The sequence below is a fragment of the Coregonus clupeaformis genome, chromosome 30 (genome assembly GCF_020615455.1).
Source record: "Coregonus clupeaformis isolate EN_2021a chromosome 30, ASM2061545v1, whole genome shotgun sequence".
In the NCBI taxonomy this organism is placed as follows: Eukaryota; Metazoa; Chordata; class Actinopteri; order Salmoniformes; family Salmonidae; genus Coregonus; species Coregonus clupeaformis.
The window spans coordinates 1,447,129-1,463,531 of NC_059221.1; the positions used below are offsets into that span (position 1 = coordinate 1,447,129).

At 42.9% G+C, this 16,403-nt stretch overlaps 1 protein-coding gene across 3 annotated transcripts in view; it reads left to right on the forward strand.

Annotated features, from left to right (window-relative positions):
• Positions 1-16,403, forward strand: part of LOC121545981 (agrin-like) — a 405,148-nt gene that overhangs the window by 181,099 nt on the left and 207,646 nt on the right. The gene's annotated exons all lie outside the window — the stretch shown is intronic.

Below are 16,403 nucleotides of genomic sequence, written 5' to 3' on the forward strand. Positions count from 1 at the left end.
TCTCTGGCTTTGAAGCGGGCTTCTTCACCTCTCTGAAGCCTGACGCTTTCAGTTTGAACCACCGCCTTATCATGGGAGACGCTTCTCCGCATCTGGTCTTTGATAACTTCATTTGTCTCTTCTTCAAGCCAAGTTACAGCTGTACAGTAACTGCTAGACTAGAGTGTTTCCAGCCTCATAATTCAGTAATACTAGTAGTCCTCCCTTCTTCCCCATTCAGAACCTCACTCCTCTCCTCCCTTTAGCTGTTGCCAAATGTAGGCAGGGACACACGGACTCTCGAGTTGTTCCACTACGCCCAGCCTTGTTATATGCCCCGCTTTCCGGCCTAATTCCACAGATGGGAATCTTTATGCTGGGCTATTGTTTCAGTTGTTTGCCGGGTGCACTACGAGAGTCATTAATTAAAAAGCACACGTTTATTGGCAAATGGCGCATCTCCACACTCTTTAATTGGAGGGAAACAGCTGGTTTCTGGCTCGGTCATGAATATTTAGGGCGGAAGGTAGCCTAGCAGTTAAGAGCATTGGGCCAGTAACCGAAAGGTCGTGAGCCGACTACGTGAAAAATCTGTCTGTGACCTTGAGCAAGGCACTTAACCCTAATTGCTCCTGTAAGTCACTCTGGATAAGTGATGTAAATGCAACAAACTCATGAAACACCGTTTGGTAGCTTCAGATAGGTGGACTCCTGGTAGCGCTGGGATGTGTAGTTTTACACTCAGTGTGTGGGCTACAAAGCCAAAGGTTGGCCATGTAAGAATGCAGGCAGAATGCTGATAATGATCTGAGCCTCTATCTACAGACGCTGTGAATAAAAGCACTGCTGGGGGCTTGACGAATCTGTCCAATAATTGCTCAATCACTAGCTTCATAGATTGGCCATTGGCAAAAGCTGTTTGTGAGAAAGTGAGCTGTTGTGTTAAAATTTATGAATTTAGAGCAGCTTTAGACAACATATATAATTGTCTCGCTGAGCCACGACAATTACTTTTGTCGATGGTGTCCGCGGTCTACGGCTGCTGAGTATTTGAGCTTGATTGAAGCGTTTCTCAACTTCGCCTCACCTTAACACCTGGGGAGAGGAGAGTGATGTCTCCGGTTTTATTTTTCGGCTCCCTCAATCAAAGCGAGATGCTCAAAAGGTCCAGTCACGCGGCATCATGAACCGCCACAGATATTTGTTTACTTTTTAATGACACACGAGATTGCTTCGACAAGTGATTTCGCTCTCGAGGAGAATAGCTTTCGTTTCACTGAGCCAAGTCATGTACGTGCGGGTGAGAAACTGAGGGCAGTCAAGTGAGGCAATACATCTTTCCCCCTCCCTCTGCGTTTTCCCTCAAAAAACGGTGGCTCTTATCGATCTCTGCCGTGCTCATATGGAAGTTTAGGCTTTTCTGAAGTGTGCAGTTTGTTTCTGCACTAGTCAAGTGTTTGAAAGGCTCTGCTGCCGGCCTTAATTACATTTCCAATAGTTCTGTAGGCTCTCAGTCAGTGGCATAGGGTTGTTTTTATGGAACAAGCAAACATAAAGGAGCAGCAGTAGCCATCTGAGGTCTTCAGTTGGCTCTGAGGGACAACGTGTCTGCGGGTCATTTAGTTTCTGGTGAGATTAGTTGGCCAATTAGAGATGGCCCAAATACACTAGCCCCTCTCACATGACTAGCTGAATGTTGCGCTGTGGGGACATGGTGGTAGATGCTTCAGTACCAAGGCTTGTATATAGCTCCACCATTAGTCAAATCTGTTCTACAGAGGGGGGGGCATTCCACTGAACTTGTCCTCAGTTCCAAGGTCACACTCCCAGATACTTAATTAACCAAAATAGAGAGAAGATATTAAGTAATCTTTACAGACTTTTAAACTATCCTCTTTGTCTCTGAACTTGCTTTTGCACAGACAATTTCTCCTAATTAGTGAGGAGAGATGGAGAGGTGTTTTTTTTGTTGGTAGATCAGAATTAGAAAGCCTATAGAGAGCCACTGAGTCGAGAGCACTTGCACACTATTTGTGGTACGCACCACCTACAATTAGACGGCAGAACCCACCCAATAAATGAGTGCTAATCACCAGCCAAAAAGTGACAGTCACAAAGCACCCTTTAATTATCCTCTCTCTGCTGCAGCTCAAAGCACCACTTTTTGCACACAATCATTAATGCCTGTCGTCTCCAGATAATAATAAGACAGTTGTGACAGCAATTTACCCAGCCACAGAGAGCAAAGTCTCAGTCCGTCGCTCGAGTTAGAACAACACGGGTTGTACTTTGGTGAAGGGTCAGTTCTATTGCATTGAGCTAGCTGTGGTTAGCTAGCCAAGATTGTCAGTGTCATGTTTATAATGAGAGCGATGTTCATATTGTATACAAACACTTCTCTGGTTCTCTGCCTTGGTCATTGCTATATTTTCATATTAAACATATTGTAAGGTTCCTATTTGACAGTCCGATTGCTATTAGGGCTATTATATGGTATTAATATGATTATGATATTACAACTATTATATTTGATATTATGGCTATCAAGCCAGTGACTCAAGCAAGAAGAGCACCAGTTGGTCGGGTCCTGGCATTTTTCTTGCCACCTCTTGTCAGTCAGATTTAGTGTCAATGTACTCTCAATCAATCAAATCAATCAAGTGAAGTGATGACTAACAGGTGACAGAGCACTCAACTCTCCCTCATGGCCTTAGGTGACCAGAAATTGTTAAATTTGGGCAGAATTGGGCCACAAAGACAAAAATTAGGAAACCAAATGGGAAACCTGAGCTAACTACAGTCGGGGTTAATCTCCGCCATAGCTAGCTGTCTCCCACACACCTCTCCTTGCGGTAATGAATACACCAACTGTGAATCCTTCAATTTTGTGTTTGTCACCGAGTGTCCCCTGGAGGATACTCTGTACCAGCAGACATGGATGTTTGAATTGAAAAGTGATTTGAGTGATAGGACTGGGAGGGTTTCTGTGACGAGGGGGAAAGTGATTGTGGGCTTACTTACCCTCTTCCCAGAACACTTCCGACTCTTAAAAGATGTGCCAAAACTTTCTCTGTAGCAGCTTTGAAAGACTCCCATCCCCTCCTCTCTCTCCACAAACTCGACTTAGATGGAAAAACTGAGAAAAAAACACTCACACAAGGTGTATGTAATTTATTCAGTTGAAGCTTTGCCTGTGTTCTTGACAGTATGCCTCACTCAGAGAGGCATAGAGGCAGAATTAATTATGACTAGTCGCCTATCTTAATTAAATCTTCTTGTGTCGTAGATTTCGCACAAAAGAGGCCACATATCAACCTCATCTTTTTTGGGGGGGATACTGAGGATTTGGTCATATCAAGATATCAAAGGTAGTTTGAACTGATACGCAAAACGACGCCGAATTCAAAACTTAGAATTTTTCAATTTAAATGATTATATAAAATTCTTGCTACCAATAGAATGTTATTTATATGGGGGATACAATCTTCCCAGTTCTTCTGCAGATTTTGCTACGAAGAGAAAGAATCATTGGATCATTTTGTTTTGGTACTGTCCATTTGTAGTTTGTTTTTGGACACAGGTCCAGGAATGGCTAAAGGATTGCAATATTTACCTGGAGCTAACCCTGCAGATAGCATTACTGGGTGATCTGAAAAGTCATAGTCAATTGATCAATAATATAATAATACTTTTAGCCAAAACATTTATTTTCAATTCAGACCACCATTTCTATACACTGGGCTGATGTACACTGATATGTATACAATCTGTAGAAACAATGAGAATAGAAAGGTTCAGAACTTTTGTAAAACATCACAGTACAGTTGAAAAATATATGGCAAATAGAAATCCAATATTGATGGTGTTAAGAGATAGATGGGTGGTGTTGAATGGAGTTGAAGGATGGGACTAATAACAACTAACAACAACTAATAACAACAAGATAACTAATAATGTAAGCATACTGTGTCTATAATAAGTATATAGGTTATAGGTTGAGAGCTTTTGTGAAAGAGCACAGTTAGAAAGATATGGCATATAGAAGCAAACCGGCTGGACATCATGAAAATGATCGGAGAGGTTGAGGGTAGAGGAAGTTCAGGAGTAAAAACAAACACAATTGAATTATTGTAAAATTGACTGTGTCCATAAAATGTATATAGTATGTATAAGCTGGAAGTAGAGGCCTAAGCATTGTTGTTCACTAGTTTACTCCAATTAGGGAAGAGGTGGTGGGGTTGGAAAGTAATAAAGGGAAATATATTTTTTTTAAATGATATGTATGTGTAAATATGTGTGTGTGTATGTATGTATGTACAGTGGGGAAAAAAAGTATTTAGTCAGCCACCAATTGTGCAAGTTCTCCCACTTAAAAAGATGAGAGAGGCCTGTAATTTTCATCATAGGTACAGGTCAACTATGACAGACAAAATGAGAAAAAAAAATCCAGAAAATCACATTGTAGGATTTTTAATGAATTTATTGGCATATGATGGTGGAAAATAAGTATTTGGTCAATAACAAAAGTTTCTCAATACTTTGTTATATACCCTTTGTTGGCAATGACACAGGTCAAACGTTTTCTGTAAGTCTTCACAAGGTTTTCACACACTGTTGCTGGTATTTTGGCCCATTCCTCCATGCAGATCTCCTCTAGAGCAGTGATGTTTTGGGGCTGTCGCTGGGCAACACAGACTTTCAACTCCCTCCAAAGATTTTCTATGGGGTTGAGATCTGGAGACTGGCTAGGCCACTCCAGGACCTTGAAATGCTTCTTACGAAGCCACTCCTTCGTTGCCCGGGCGGTGTGTTTGGGATCATTGTCATGCTGAAAGACCCAGCCACGTTTCATCTTCAATGCCCTTGCTGATGGAAGGAGGGTTTCACTCAAAATCTCACGATACATGGCCCCATTCATTCTTTCCTTTACACGGATCAGTCGTCCTGGTCCCTTTGCAGAAAAACAGCCCCAAAGCATGATGTTTCCAACCCCATGCTTCACAGTAGGTATGGTGTTATTTGGATGCACTCAGCATTCTTTGTCCTCCAAACATGACGAGTTGAGTTTTTACCAAAAAGTTATATTTTGGTTTCATCTGACCATATGACATTCTCCCAATCCTCTTCTGGATCATCCAAATGCACTTCAGACGGGCCTGGACATGTACTGGCTTAAGCAGGGGGACACGTCTCGCACTGCAGGATTTGAGTCCCTGGCGGCGTAGTGTGTTACTGATGGTTGGCTTTGTTACTTTGGTCCCAGCTCTCTGCAGGTCATTCACTAGGTCCCCCGTGTGGTTCTGGGATTTTTGCTCACCGTTCTTGTGATCATTTTGACCCCACGGGGTGAGATCTTGTGTGGAGCCCCAGATCGAGGGAGATTATCAGTGGTCTTGTATGTCTTCCATTTCCTAATAATTGCTCCCACAGTTGATTTCTTCAAACCAAGCTGCTTACCTATTGCAGATTCAGTCTTCCCAGCCTGGTGCAGGTCTACAATTTTGTTTTTGGTGTCCTTTGACAGCTCTTTGGTCTTGGCCATTGTGAAGTTTGGAGTGTGACTGTTTGAGGTTGTGGACAGGTGTATTTTATACTGATAACAAGTTCAAACAGGTGCCATTAATACAGGTAACGAGTGGAGGACAGAGGAGCCTCTTAAAGAAGAAGTTACAGGTCTGTGAGAGCCAGAAATCTTGCTTGTTTGTAGGTGACCAAATACTTATTTTCCACCATAATTTGCAAATAAATTCATTAAAATCCTACAATGGGATTTTCTGGATTTTTTTTCTCAATTTGTCTGTCATAGTTGACGTGTACCTATGATGACAATTACAGGCCCTCTCTCATCTTTTTAAGTGGGAGAACTTGCACAATTGGTGGCTGACTAAATACTTTTTTTCCCCACTGTATGTATGTATGTATATATGTGAGGGAAAACAATTATTTGATCCCCTGCAGAATTTGTACGTTTGCCCACTGACAAAGAAATTATCAGTCTAAAATTTTAATGGTAGGTTTATTTGAACAGTGAGAGACAGAATAACAACAAAAAAATCCAGAAAAACACATGTCAAAAATGTTAGAAATTGATTTGCATTTTAATGAGGGAAATAAGTATTTGACGCCCTCTCAATAAGAAAAATGTCTGGCTCCCAGGTGTATTTTATACAGGTAAAGAGCTGAGATTAGGAGCACACTCTTAAGGGGAGTGCTCCTAATCTCAGCTTGTTACCTGTATAAAAGACACCTGTCCACAAAAGCAATTAATCAATCAGATTCCAAGCTCTCCACCATGGCCAAGACCAAAGAGCTCTCCAAGGATGTCAGGGACAAGATTGTAGACCTACACAAGGCAGGAATGGGCTACAAGACCATCGCCAAGCAGCTTGGTAAGAAGGTGACAACAGTTGGTGCAATTATTCGCAAATGGAAGAAACACAAAAGAACTGTCAATCTCCCTCGGCCTGGGGCTCCATGCAAGATCTCACCTCATGGAGTTGCAATGATCATGAGAACGGTGAGGAATCAGCCCAGAACTACACGGGAGGATCTTGTCAATGATCTCAAGGCATCTGGGACCATAGTCACCAAGAAAACAATTGGTAACACACTACGCCGTGAAGGACTGAAATCCTGCAGCGCCCGCAAGGTCCCCCTGCTCAACATTTACGTTTACATTTACGTCATTTAGCAGACGCTCTGAATGCACATATACAGGCCCGTCTGAAGTTTGCCAATGAACATATGAATGATTCAGAGGAGAGCTGGGTGAAAGTGTTGTGGTCAGATGAGACCAAAATCGAACTCTTTGGTATCAACTCAACTCGCCGTGTTTAGAGGAGGAGGAATGCTGCCTATGACCCCAAGAACACCATCCCCTCCGTCAAACATGGAGGTGGAAACATTATGCTTTGGGGGTGTTTTTCTGCTAAGGGGACAGGACAACTTCACTCACTGTATGTATGTGTGTGTGTGTATATATATATATACAGTGAGGGAAAAAAGTATTTGATCCCCTGCTGATTTTGTACGTTTGCCCACTGACAAAGAAATGATCAGTCTATAATTTTAATGGTAGGTTTATTTGAACAGTGAGAGACAGAATAACAACAAAAAAATCCAGAAAAACGCATGTCAAAAATGTTATAAATTGATTTGCATTTTAAAGAGGGAAATAAATATTTGACCCCCTCTCTATCAGAAAGATTTCTGGCTCCCAGGTGTCTTTTATACAGGTAACGAGCTGAGATTAGGAGCACACTCTTAAAGGGAGTGCTCCTAATCTCATCTTGTTATCTGTATAAAAGACACCTGTCCACAGAAGCAATCAAACAAGCAGATTCCAAACTCTCCACCATTGCCAAGACCAAAGAGCTCTCCAAGGATGTCAGGGACAATATTGTAGACCTACACAAGGCTGGAATGGGCTACAAGGCCATCGCCAAGCAGCTTGGTGAGAAGGTGACAACAGTTGGTGTGATTATTCGCAAATGGAAGAAACACAAAAGACTGTCAATCTCCCTCAGCCTGGGGCTCCATGCAAGATCTCACCTCGTGGAGTTGCAATGATCATGAGAACGGTGAGGAATCAGCCCAGAACTACACGGGAGGATCTTGTCAATGATCTCAAGGCAGCTGGGACCATAGTCACCAAGAAAACAATTGGTAACACGCTACGCCGTGAAGGACTGAAATCCTTCAGCGCCCGCAAGGTCCCCCAGCTCAAGAAAGCACATATACATGCCCGTCTGTAGTTTGCCAATGAACATCTGAATGATTCAGAGGAGAACTGGGTGAAAATGTTGTGGTCAGATGAGACCAAAATCAAGCTATTTGGCATCAACTCAACTCACCGTGTTTGCAGGAGGAGGAATGCTGCCTATGACCCCAAGAACACCATCCCCACCATCAAACATGGAGGTGGAAACATTATGCTAAGGGGGTGTTTTTCTGCTAAGGGGACGGGACAACTTCAGCGCATCAAAGGGACGATGGACGGGGTCATGTACCGTCAAATCTTGGGTGAGAACCTCCTTCCCTCAGCCAGGGCATTGAAAATGGGTCGTGGATGGGTATTCCAGCATGACAATGACCCAAAACACACGGCCAAGGCAACAAAGGAGTGGCTCAAGAAGAAGCACATTAAGGTCCTGGAGTGGCCTAGCCAGTCTCCAGACCTTAATCCCATAAAAAATCTGTGGAGGGAGCTGAAGGTTCGAGTTGCCAAACGTCAGCCTCGAAACCTTAATGACTTGGAGAAGATCTGCAAAGAGGAGTGGGACAAAATCCCTCCTGAGATGTGTGCAAACCTGGTGGCCAACTACAAGAAACGTCTGACCTCTGTGATTGCCAACAATGGTTTTGCCACCAAGTACTAAGTCATGTTTTGCAGAGGGGTCAAATACTTATTTCCCTCATTAAAATTCAAATCAATTTATAACATTTTTGACATGCGTTTTTCTGGATTTCTTTGTTGTTATTCTGTCTCTCACTGTTCAAATAAACCTACCATTAAAATTATAGACTGATCATGTCTTTGTCAGTGGGCAAACGTACAAAATCAGCAGGGGATCAAAAACTTTTTTCCCTCACTGATATATATATATATATATATATATATATATATATATATATATATATATATATATACTGCTCAAAAAATAAAGGGAACACTTAAACAACACAATGTAACTACAAGTCAATCACACTTCTGTGAAATCAAACTGTCCACTTAGGAAGCAACACTGATTGACAATAAATTTCACATGCTTTTGTGCAAATGGAATAGACAACAGGTGGAAATTATAGGCAATTAGCAAGACACCCCCAATAAAGGACTGGTTTTGCAGGTGGTGACCACAGACCACTTCTCAGTTCCTTTGCTTCCTGGCTGATGTTTTGGTCACTTTTGAATGCTGGCGGTGCTTTACATTTACATTTTACATTTTAGTCATTTAGCAGATGCTCTTATCCAGAGTGACTTACAGTTAGTGCATTCATTACTTTTTTTTATTTTTATATATATATATTTTTCATACTGGCCCCCCGTGGGAATCGAACCCACAACCCTGGTGTTGCAAACGCCATGCTCTACCAACTGAGCTACATCCCTGCCGGCCATTCCCTCCCCTACCCTGGACAACGCTGGGCCAATTGTGCGCCGTCGCATGGGTCTCCCGGTTGCGGCCGGCTACGACAGAGCCTGGATTCGAACCAGGATCTCTAGTGGCACAGCTAGCACTGCGATGCAGCGCCTTAGACCACTGCGCCACACTGCGCCACTCGCTTTCACTCTAGTGGTAGCATGAGACGGAGTCTACAACCCACACAAGTGGCTCAGGTAGTGCAGCTCATCCAGGATGGCACATCAATGCGAGCTGTGGCAAGAAGGTTTGCTGTGTCTGTCAGCGTAGTGTCCAGAGCATGGAGGCGCTACCAGGAGACAGGCCAGTACATCAGGAGATGTGGAGGAGGCCGTAGGAGGGCAACAACCCAGCAGCAGGACTGCTACCTCCGCCTTTGTGCAAGGAGGAGCAGGAGGAGCACTGCCAGAGCCCTGCAAAATGACCTCCAGCAGGCCACAAATGTGCATGTGTCTGCTCAAACGGTCAGAAACAGACTCCATGAGGGTGGTATGAGGGCCCGACGTCCACAGGTGGGGGTTGTGCTTACAGCCCAACACCGTGCAGGGTGTTTGGCATTTGCCAGAGAACACCAAGATTGGCAAATTTGCCACTGGCGCCCTGTGCTCTTCACAGATGAAAGCAGGTTCACACTGAGCACATGTGACAGACATGACAGAGTCTGGAGACGCCGTGGAGAACGTTCTGCTGCCTGCAACATCCTCCAGCATGACCGGTTTGGTGGTGGGTCAGTCATGGTGTGGGGTGGCATTTCTTTGGGGGGCCGCACAGCCCTTCATGTGCTCGCCAGAGGTAGCCTGACTGCCATTATGTACCGAGATGAGATCCTCAGACCCCTTGTGAGACCATATGCTGGTGCGGTTGGCCCTGGGTTCCTCCTAATACAAGACAATGCTAGACCTCATGTGGCTGGAGTGTGTCAGAAGTTCCTGCAAGAGGAAGGCATTGATGCTATGGACCGCCCGTTCCCCAGACCTGAATCCAATTGAGCACATCTGGGACATCATGTCTCGCTCCATCCACCAACGCCACGTTGCACCACAGACTGTCCAGGAGTTGGCGGATGCTTTAGTCCAGGTCTGGGAGGAGATAACCCTGGGTCTGAACCCCGCCCTGTGCAACTGGGTCGTGGACCCCCCTTCCTATACTCCCTGTTCACCCACGACTGCGTGGCCAAGCACACCTCCAACTCAATCATCAAGTTTGCAGACGACACAACAGTAGTGAGCTTGATTACCAACAATAATGAGACAGCCTACAGGGAGGAGGTGAGGGCTCTGGGAGTGTGGTGCCAGGAAAATAACATCTCACTCAACGTCAACAAAACAAAGGAGATGATCGTGGACTTCAGGAAACAGCAGAGGGTGCACCCCCCTATCGACATCGACGGGACCACAGTGGAGAAGGTGGAAAGCTTCAAGTTCCTTGGCGTACACATCACTGACAAACTGAAATGGTCCACCCACACAGACAGTGTGGTGAAGAAGGCGCAACAGAGCCTCTTCAACCTCAGGAGGCTGAAGAAATTTGGCTTGGCACCATAAAAACCTCACAAACTTTTACAGATGCACAATTGAGAGCATCCTGTCGGGCTGTATCGGCAACTGCACCGCCCGCAACCACAGGGCTCTCGTTGTGATCTGCCCAACGCATAACCGGGGGAAAACTACCCACCCTCCAGGATACCTACAGCACCCGATGTCACAGGAAGGCCAAAAAGATCATCAAGGACATCTACCACCAGAGCCACTGCCTGTTCACCCTGCTATCATCCAGAAGGCGAGGTCAGTACAGGTGCATCAAAGCTGGGACCAAGAGACTGAAAAACAGCTTCTATCTCAAGGCCATCAGCCTGTTAAATAGCGATCACTAGCACATTAGAGGCTGCTGCTGCCTATTGAAATAATAGAAATCACTGGCCACTTTAAGCATGTTTACATATCTTGCATTGCTCATCTCATATGTATATACTGTATTCTACTGTATCTTAGTCCATACCGCTCTGTCATTGCTCGTCCATATATGTATTCTTAATTCCATTCCTTAGTTAGATTTGTGTGTATTGGGTATATGTTTTGAAATTGTTAGATATTACTTGTTAGATATTACTGCACTGTTGGAGCTAGAAGCACAAGCATTTCGCTACACCTGCAATAACATCTGCTAAACATGTGTATGTGACAAATAACATTTGATTTGATTAGTTTTTGCCTTGACGTTATCAGGGCAAAGTTTGTTGCCCTCCAAAAGTATACAGATGCATCCACCCAAAGCTGCACTCTGTACCTCTCTCCCCTGGAAAGTATATCTCTTCTGTACTTCTGTGGAGTCAGCAGATGCTTGCATAAGCATCTTTCCGTACACACGCAGAGCTCGACTGGAAGCATTTTTCGGCAACTAGGAGAAACAAATCAGGCGAGTTTTGACCCCCCCTACAGCCATCAGACTCTCTGACAAGCGTCCCACTCAGCCTCACTGAGCAGAGGTGTGATGCGCCGCCGTGTATTGATTTGCACGCTGAGAAAGGAGAGAAGGAAAAATATTTGGGTCAAAAGGAACATGCCTAGACTGGCAGGGATTGACCGCTGAGTCAATAATTTGTTCCTGATTCCTTTGCCAACAGTGATTGTTGATTATGGCGGCCGGGGCATTTTGACATGCCCAGACATGTCGGCTCGCTCAAGCTTGCCTTGCCCTCGCAAAACCACCACGAACATCCAGTGTATGGAGGTGTTGTAGCATGTCAGAGAGTGGGCAGATCAACTCCTGACAATGATGGGGTTGGATTGCTGGACAACAGACATCTAGCCTATCACTGTCATAGCTGAAGTCTGAAATACAGTCAGGTACATAATTATTGGCACCCTTGATGAAGATGATAAAAAAATACTTAGCTATATTTTATGCTCAAGGAAATTGGAAAATGTTATTATTTTATCCTAATACAGAGAAATATATTTTGTTTAACAAGTAATAAAAAAAGATGGGGGTCAAAGTTATTGGCACCCTTATTTTCAATACTCTAGCACCCTCCCGTTGCAAGGATAACGACGCTGAGCCTTAAAACAATTTTTTTTATGAGATTGGAGAGCACGTTGGGAGGGATCTTAGGCCATTCCTCCATGCAGAATCCTTCAAGATCCTTGATATACTTAGCCTGCTCTTATGGACTGCCCTCTTCAATTCAAACAATAGGTTTTCAATAGGGTTCAAGCCTGGAGACTGAGATGGCCATTGAAAGGACAGCAATCATTTCGCATTCATTGTTCTTAGCGGTAGAAGCTCTCTGTAAAATTCAAAACGGTCTAAACCATTAGCTTTCGAGATGGGTAAAATCCAAAGCTGCATTATATTAATTGTCTAAATGCAATGCTAATTATATATACAGATATACAGTGGGGAGAACAAGTATTTGATACACTGCCAATTTTGCAGGTTTTCCTACTTACAAAGCATGTAGAGGTCTGTAATTTTGATCATAGGTACCCTTCAACTGTGAGAGACGGAATCTAAAAACAAATATCAGGAAAATCACATTGTATGATTTTTAAGTAATTCATTTTCATTTTATTGCTTGACATAAGGTTGTCTCACCCAATGTTCAAGAAGGGCCTTTTTCGCTTTATTCAGATTACAACCACTCATTTTCAGTTATTTGAAAAGGAAATCATCTCCCAAATATCACTATTTCAAAAACAAGCCATAGAAAGTTGGTTGCAATTTCAATTTAATCCTCCAGAAACGACAGAACAAATAATGCAACAAATATTGTGGTTAAATTCAAATATACTAATTGACAAAAAACCGTTATTTTTTGACAGAATGTTTAAAAAAGGTATAATCTTCGTAAATGATATCATCGGTAGAAAGGGTGGAGTAATGTCGCTCATGCAGCTAACAAAAACATATGGAAATGTCTGCTCTACCCAAAATTACAACCAAATAATTGCAGCCTTAACGCAAAAGTGGAAGAGGAAAGTGGAAAGGGGAGAAAGTAAGGAGCTTGTCTGTCGGCCTTGCATTAAAGAACATACAGTGGGGAAAAAAAGTATTTAGTCAGCCACCAATTGTGCAAGTTCTCCCACTTAAAAAGATGAGAGAGGCCTTTAATTTTCATCATAGGTACACGTCAACTATGACAGACAAAATGAGAAAAAAAAATCCAGAAAATCACATTGTAGGATTTTTTATGAATTTATTTGCAAATTATGGTGGAAAATAAGTATTTGGTCAATAACAAAAGTTTCTCAATACTTTGTTTTATACCCTTTGTTGGCAATGACACAGGTCAAACGTTTTCTGTAAGTCTTCACAAGGTTTTCACACACTATTTTGGCCCATTCCTCCATGCAGATCTCCTCTAGAGCAGTGATGTTTTGAGGCTGTCGCTGGGCAACACGGACTTTCAACTCCCTCAAAGATTTTCTATGGGGTTGAGATCTGGAGACTGGCTAGGCCACTCCAGGACCTTGAAATGCTTCTTACGAAGCCACTCCTTCGTTGCCCGGGCAGTGTGTTTGGGATCATTGTCATGCTGAAAGACCCAGCCACGTTTCATCTTCAATGCCCTTGCTGATGGAAGGAGGTTTTCACTCAAAATCTCACGATACATGGCCCCATTCATTCTTTCCTTTACACGGATCAGTCGTCCTGGTCCCTTTGCAGAAAAACAGGCCCAAAGCATGATGTTTACACCCACATGCTTCACAGTAGGTATGGTGTTCTTTGGATGCAACTCAGCATTCTTTGTCCTCCAAACACGACGAGTTGAGTTTTTACCAAAAAGTTATATTTTGGTTTCATCTGACCATATGACATTCTCCCAATCCTCTTCTGGATCATCCAAATGCACTCTAGCAAACTTCAGACGGGCCTGGACATGTACTGGCTTAAGCAGGGGGACACGTCTGGAACTGCAGGATTTGAGTCCCTGGCGGCGTAGTGTGTTACTGATGGTAGGCTTTGTTACTTTGGTCCCAGCTCTCTGCAGGTCATTCACTAGGTCCCCCCTGTGTGGTTCTGGGATTTTTGCTCACCGTTCTTGTGATCATTTTGACCCCACGGGGTGAGATCTTGCGTGGAGCCCCAGATCGAGGGAGATTATCAGTGGACTTGTATGTCTTCCATTTCCTAATAATTGCTCCCACAGTTGATTTCTTCAAACCAAGCTGCTCACCTATTGCAGATTCAGTCTTCCCAGCCTGGTGCAGGTCTACAATTTTGTTTCTGGTGTCCTTTGACAGCTCTTTGGTCTTGGCCATAGTGGAGTTTGGAGTGTGACTGTTTGAGGTTGTGGACAGGTGTCTTTTATACTGATAACAAGTTCAAACAGGTGCTACTAATACAGGTAACGAGTGGAGGACAGAGGAGCCTCTTAAAGAAGAAGTTACAGGTCTGTGAGAGTCAGAAATCTTGCTTGTTTGTAGGTGACCAAATACTTATTTTCCACCATAATTTGCAAATAAATTCATTAAAAATCCTACAGTGTGATTTTCTGGATTTTTTTTTCTTAATTTGTCTGTCATAGTTGACGTGTACCTATGATAAAAATTACAGGCCTCTCTCATCTTTTTAAGTGGGAGAACTTGCACAATTGGTGGCTGACTAAATACTTTTTTTCCCCACTGTAATTGGTTAAGGAAAACTGTGATAAATAAACAAGTATATCAGTTTCACTTAAGGACCCAAAGGATTGACAGCCGTCCCATACAGATTGCAAAATAGTTGGGAAGAGATGTTTGACATACCGATCCCATGGCATAGTGTTTATGAACTGACACGCAAAACGACACCGGATTCAAAAATTAGAATCTTTCAATTTAAATTATTATATAAAATTCTTGCTACCAATAGAATGTTATTTATATGGGGGATACAATCTTCCCAGCTCTGCAGATTTTGCTGTGAAGAGACAGAATCAATAGATCATTTGTTTTGGTTCTGTCCATTTGTAGCTTGTTTTTGGACACAGGTCCAGGAATGGCTAAAGGATTGCAATATTTACCTGGAGCTAACCTTGCAGATAGCATTACTGGGTGATCTGAAAAGTCATAGTCAATCGATCAATAATATAATAATACTTTTAGCAAAAATGTTTATTTTCAATTCACAATCTGTAGAAGCAATGAGAATAGAAAGGTTCAGAACTTTTGTAAAACATCACAGTACGGTTGAAATATATGTGGCAAATAGAAATCCTATATGGATGGTGTTAAGAGATAGATGGGAGTTGTTGAATGGAGTTGAAGGATGGGACTAATAGCAAATAACAACAAATAATAACAAGATAACTGGTGATGTAGGAATACTGTGTCCATAATAAGTATATATGTTGTATGTTGGGAGCTTTTGTGAAAGAGCACAGTTAGAAAGATATGGCATATAGAAGCAAACCGGATGGACATCATGAAAATGATCGGAGAGGTTGAGAGTAGAAGTAGTTCAGGAGCAAAAACAAATAATATAGAATTATTGTAAAATTGACTGTGTCCATAAGGTGTAGATAGTAAGTATAGGCTGGAAGTAGAGGCCTGGGCATTGTTGTTAACTAATTTACCCCAAGTAGGGAAAGGATGGCGGGGTTGAAAAGTAATAAAGGGGAGTATATATATAAAAAACATGGGGGATTGGAAGTGATGCAGACAATTACATTGATGGAAGTTACAATCTATCTGCAATATTAAGCTGATCTACCTCCCCCCCCCAAAAAATATATACAGTGGGGGAAAAAAGTATTTAGTCAGCCACCAATTGTGCAAGTTCTCCCACTTAAAAAGATGAGAGAGGCCTGTAATTTTCATCATAGGTACACGTCAACTATGACAGACAAAATGAGAAAAAAAAATCCTGAAAATCACATTGTAGGATTTTTTATGAATTTATTTGCAAATTATGGTGGACAATAAGTATTTGGTCAATAACAAAAGTTTCTCAATACTTTGTTATATACCCTTTGTTGGCAATGACACAGGTCAAACGTTTTTTGTAAGTCTTCACAAGGTTTTCACACACTGTTGCTGGTATTTTGGCCCATTCCTCCATGCAGATCTCCTCTAGAGCAGTGATGTTTTGTGGCTGTCGCTGGCAACACGGACTTTCAACTCCCTCCAAAGATTTTCTATGGGGTTGAGATCTGGAGACTGGCTAGGCCACTCCATGACCTTGAAATGCTTCTTACGAAGCCACTCCTTCGTTGCCCGGGCGGTGTGTTTGGGATCATTGTCATGCTGAAAGACCCAGCCACGTTTCATCTTCAATGCCCTTGCTGATGGAAGGAGGTTT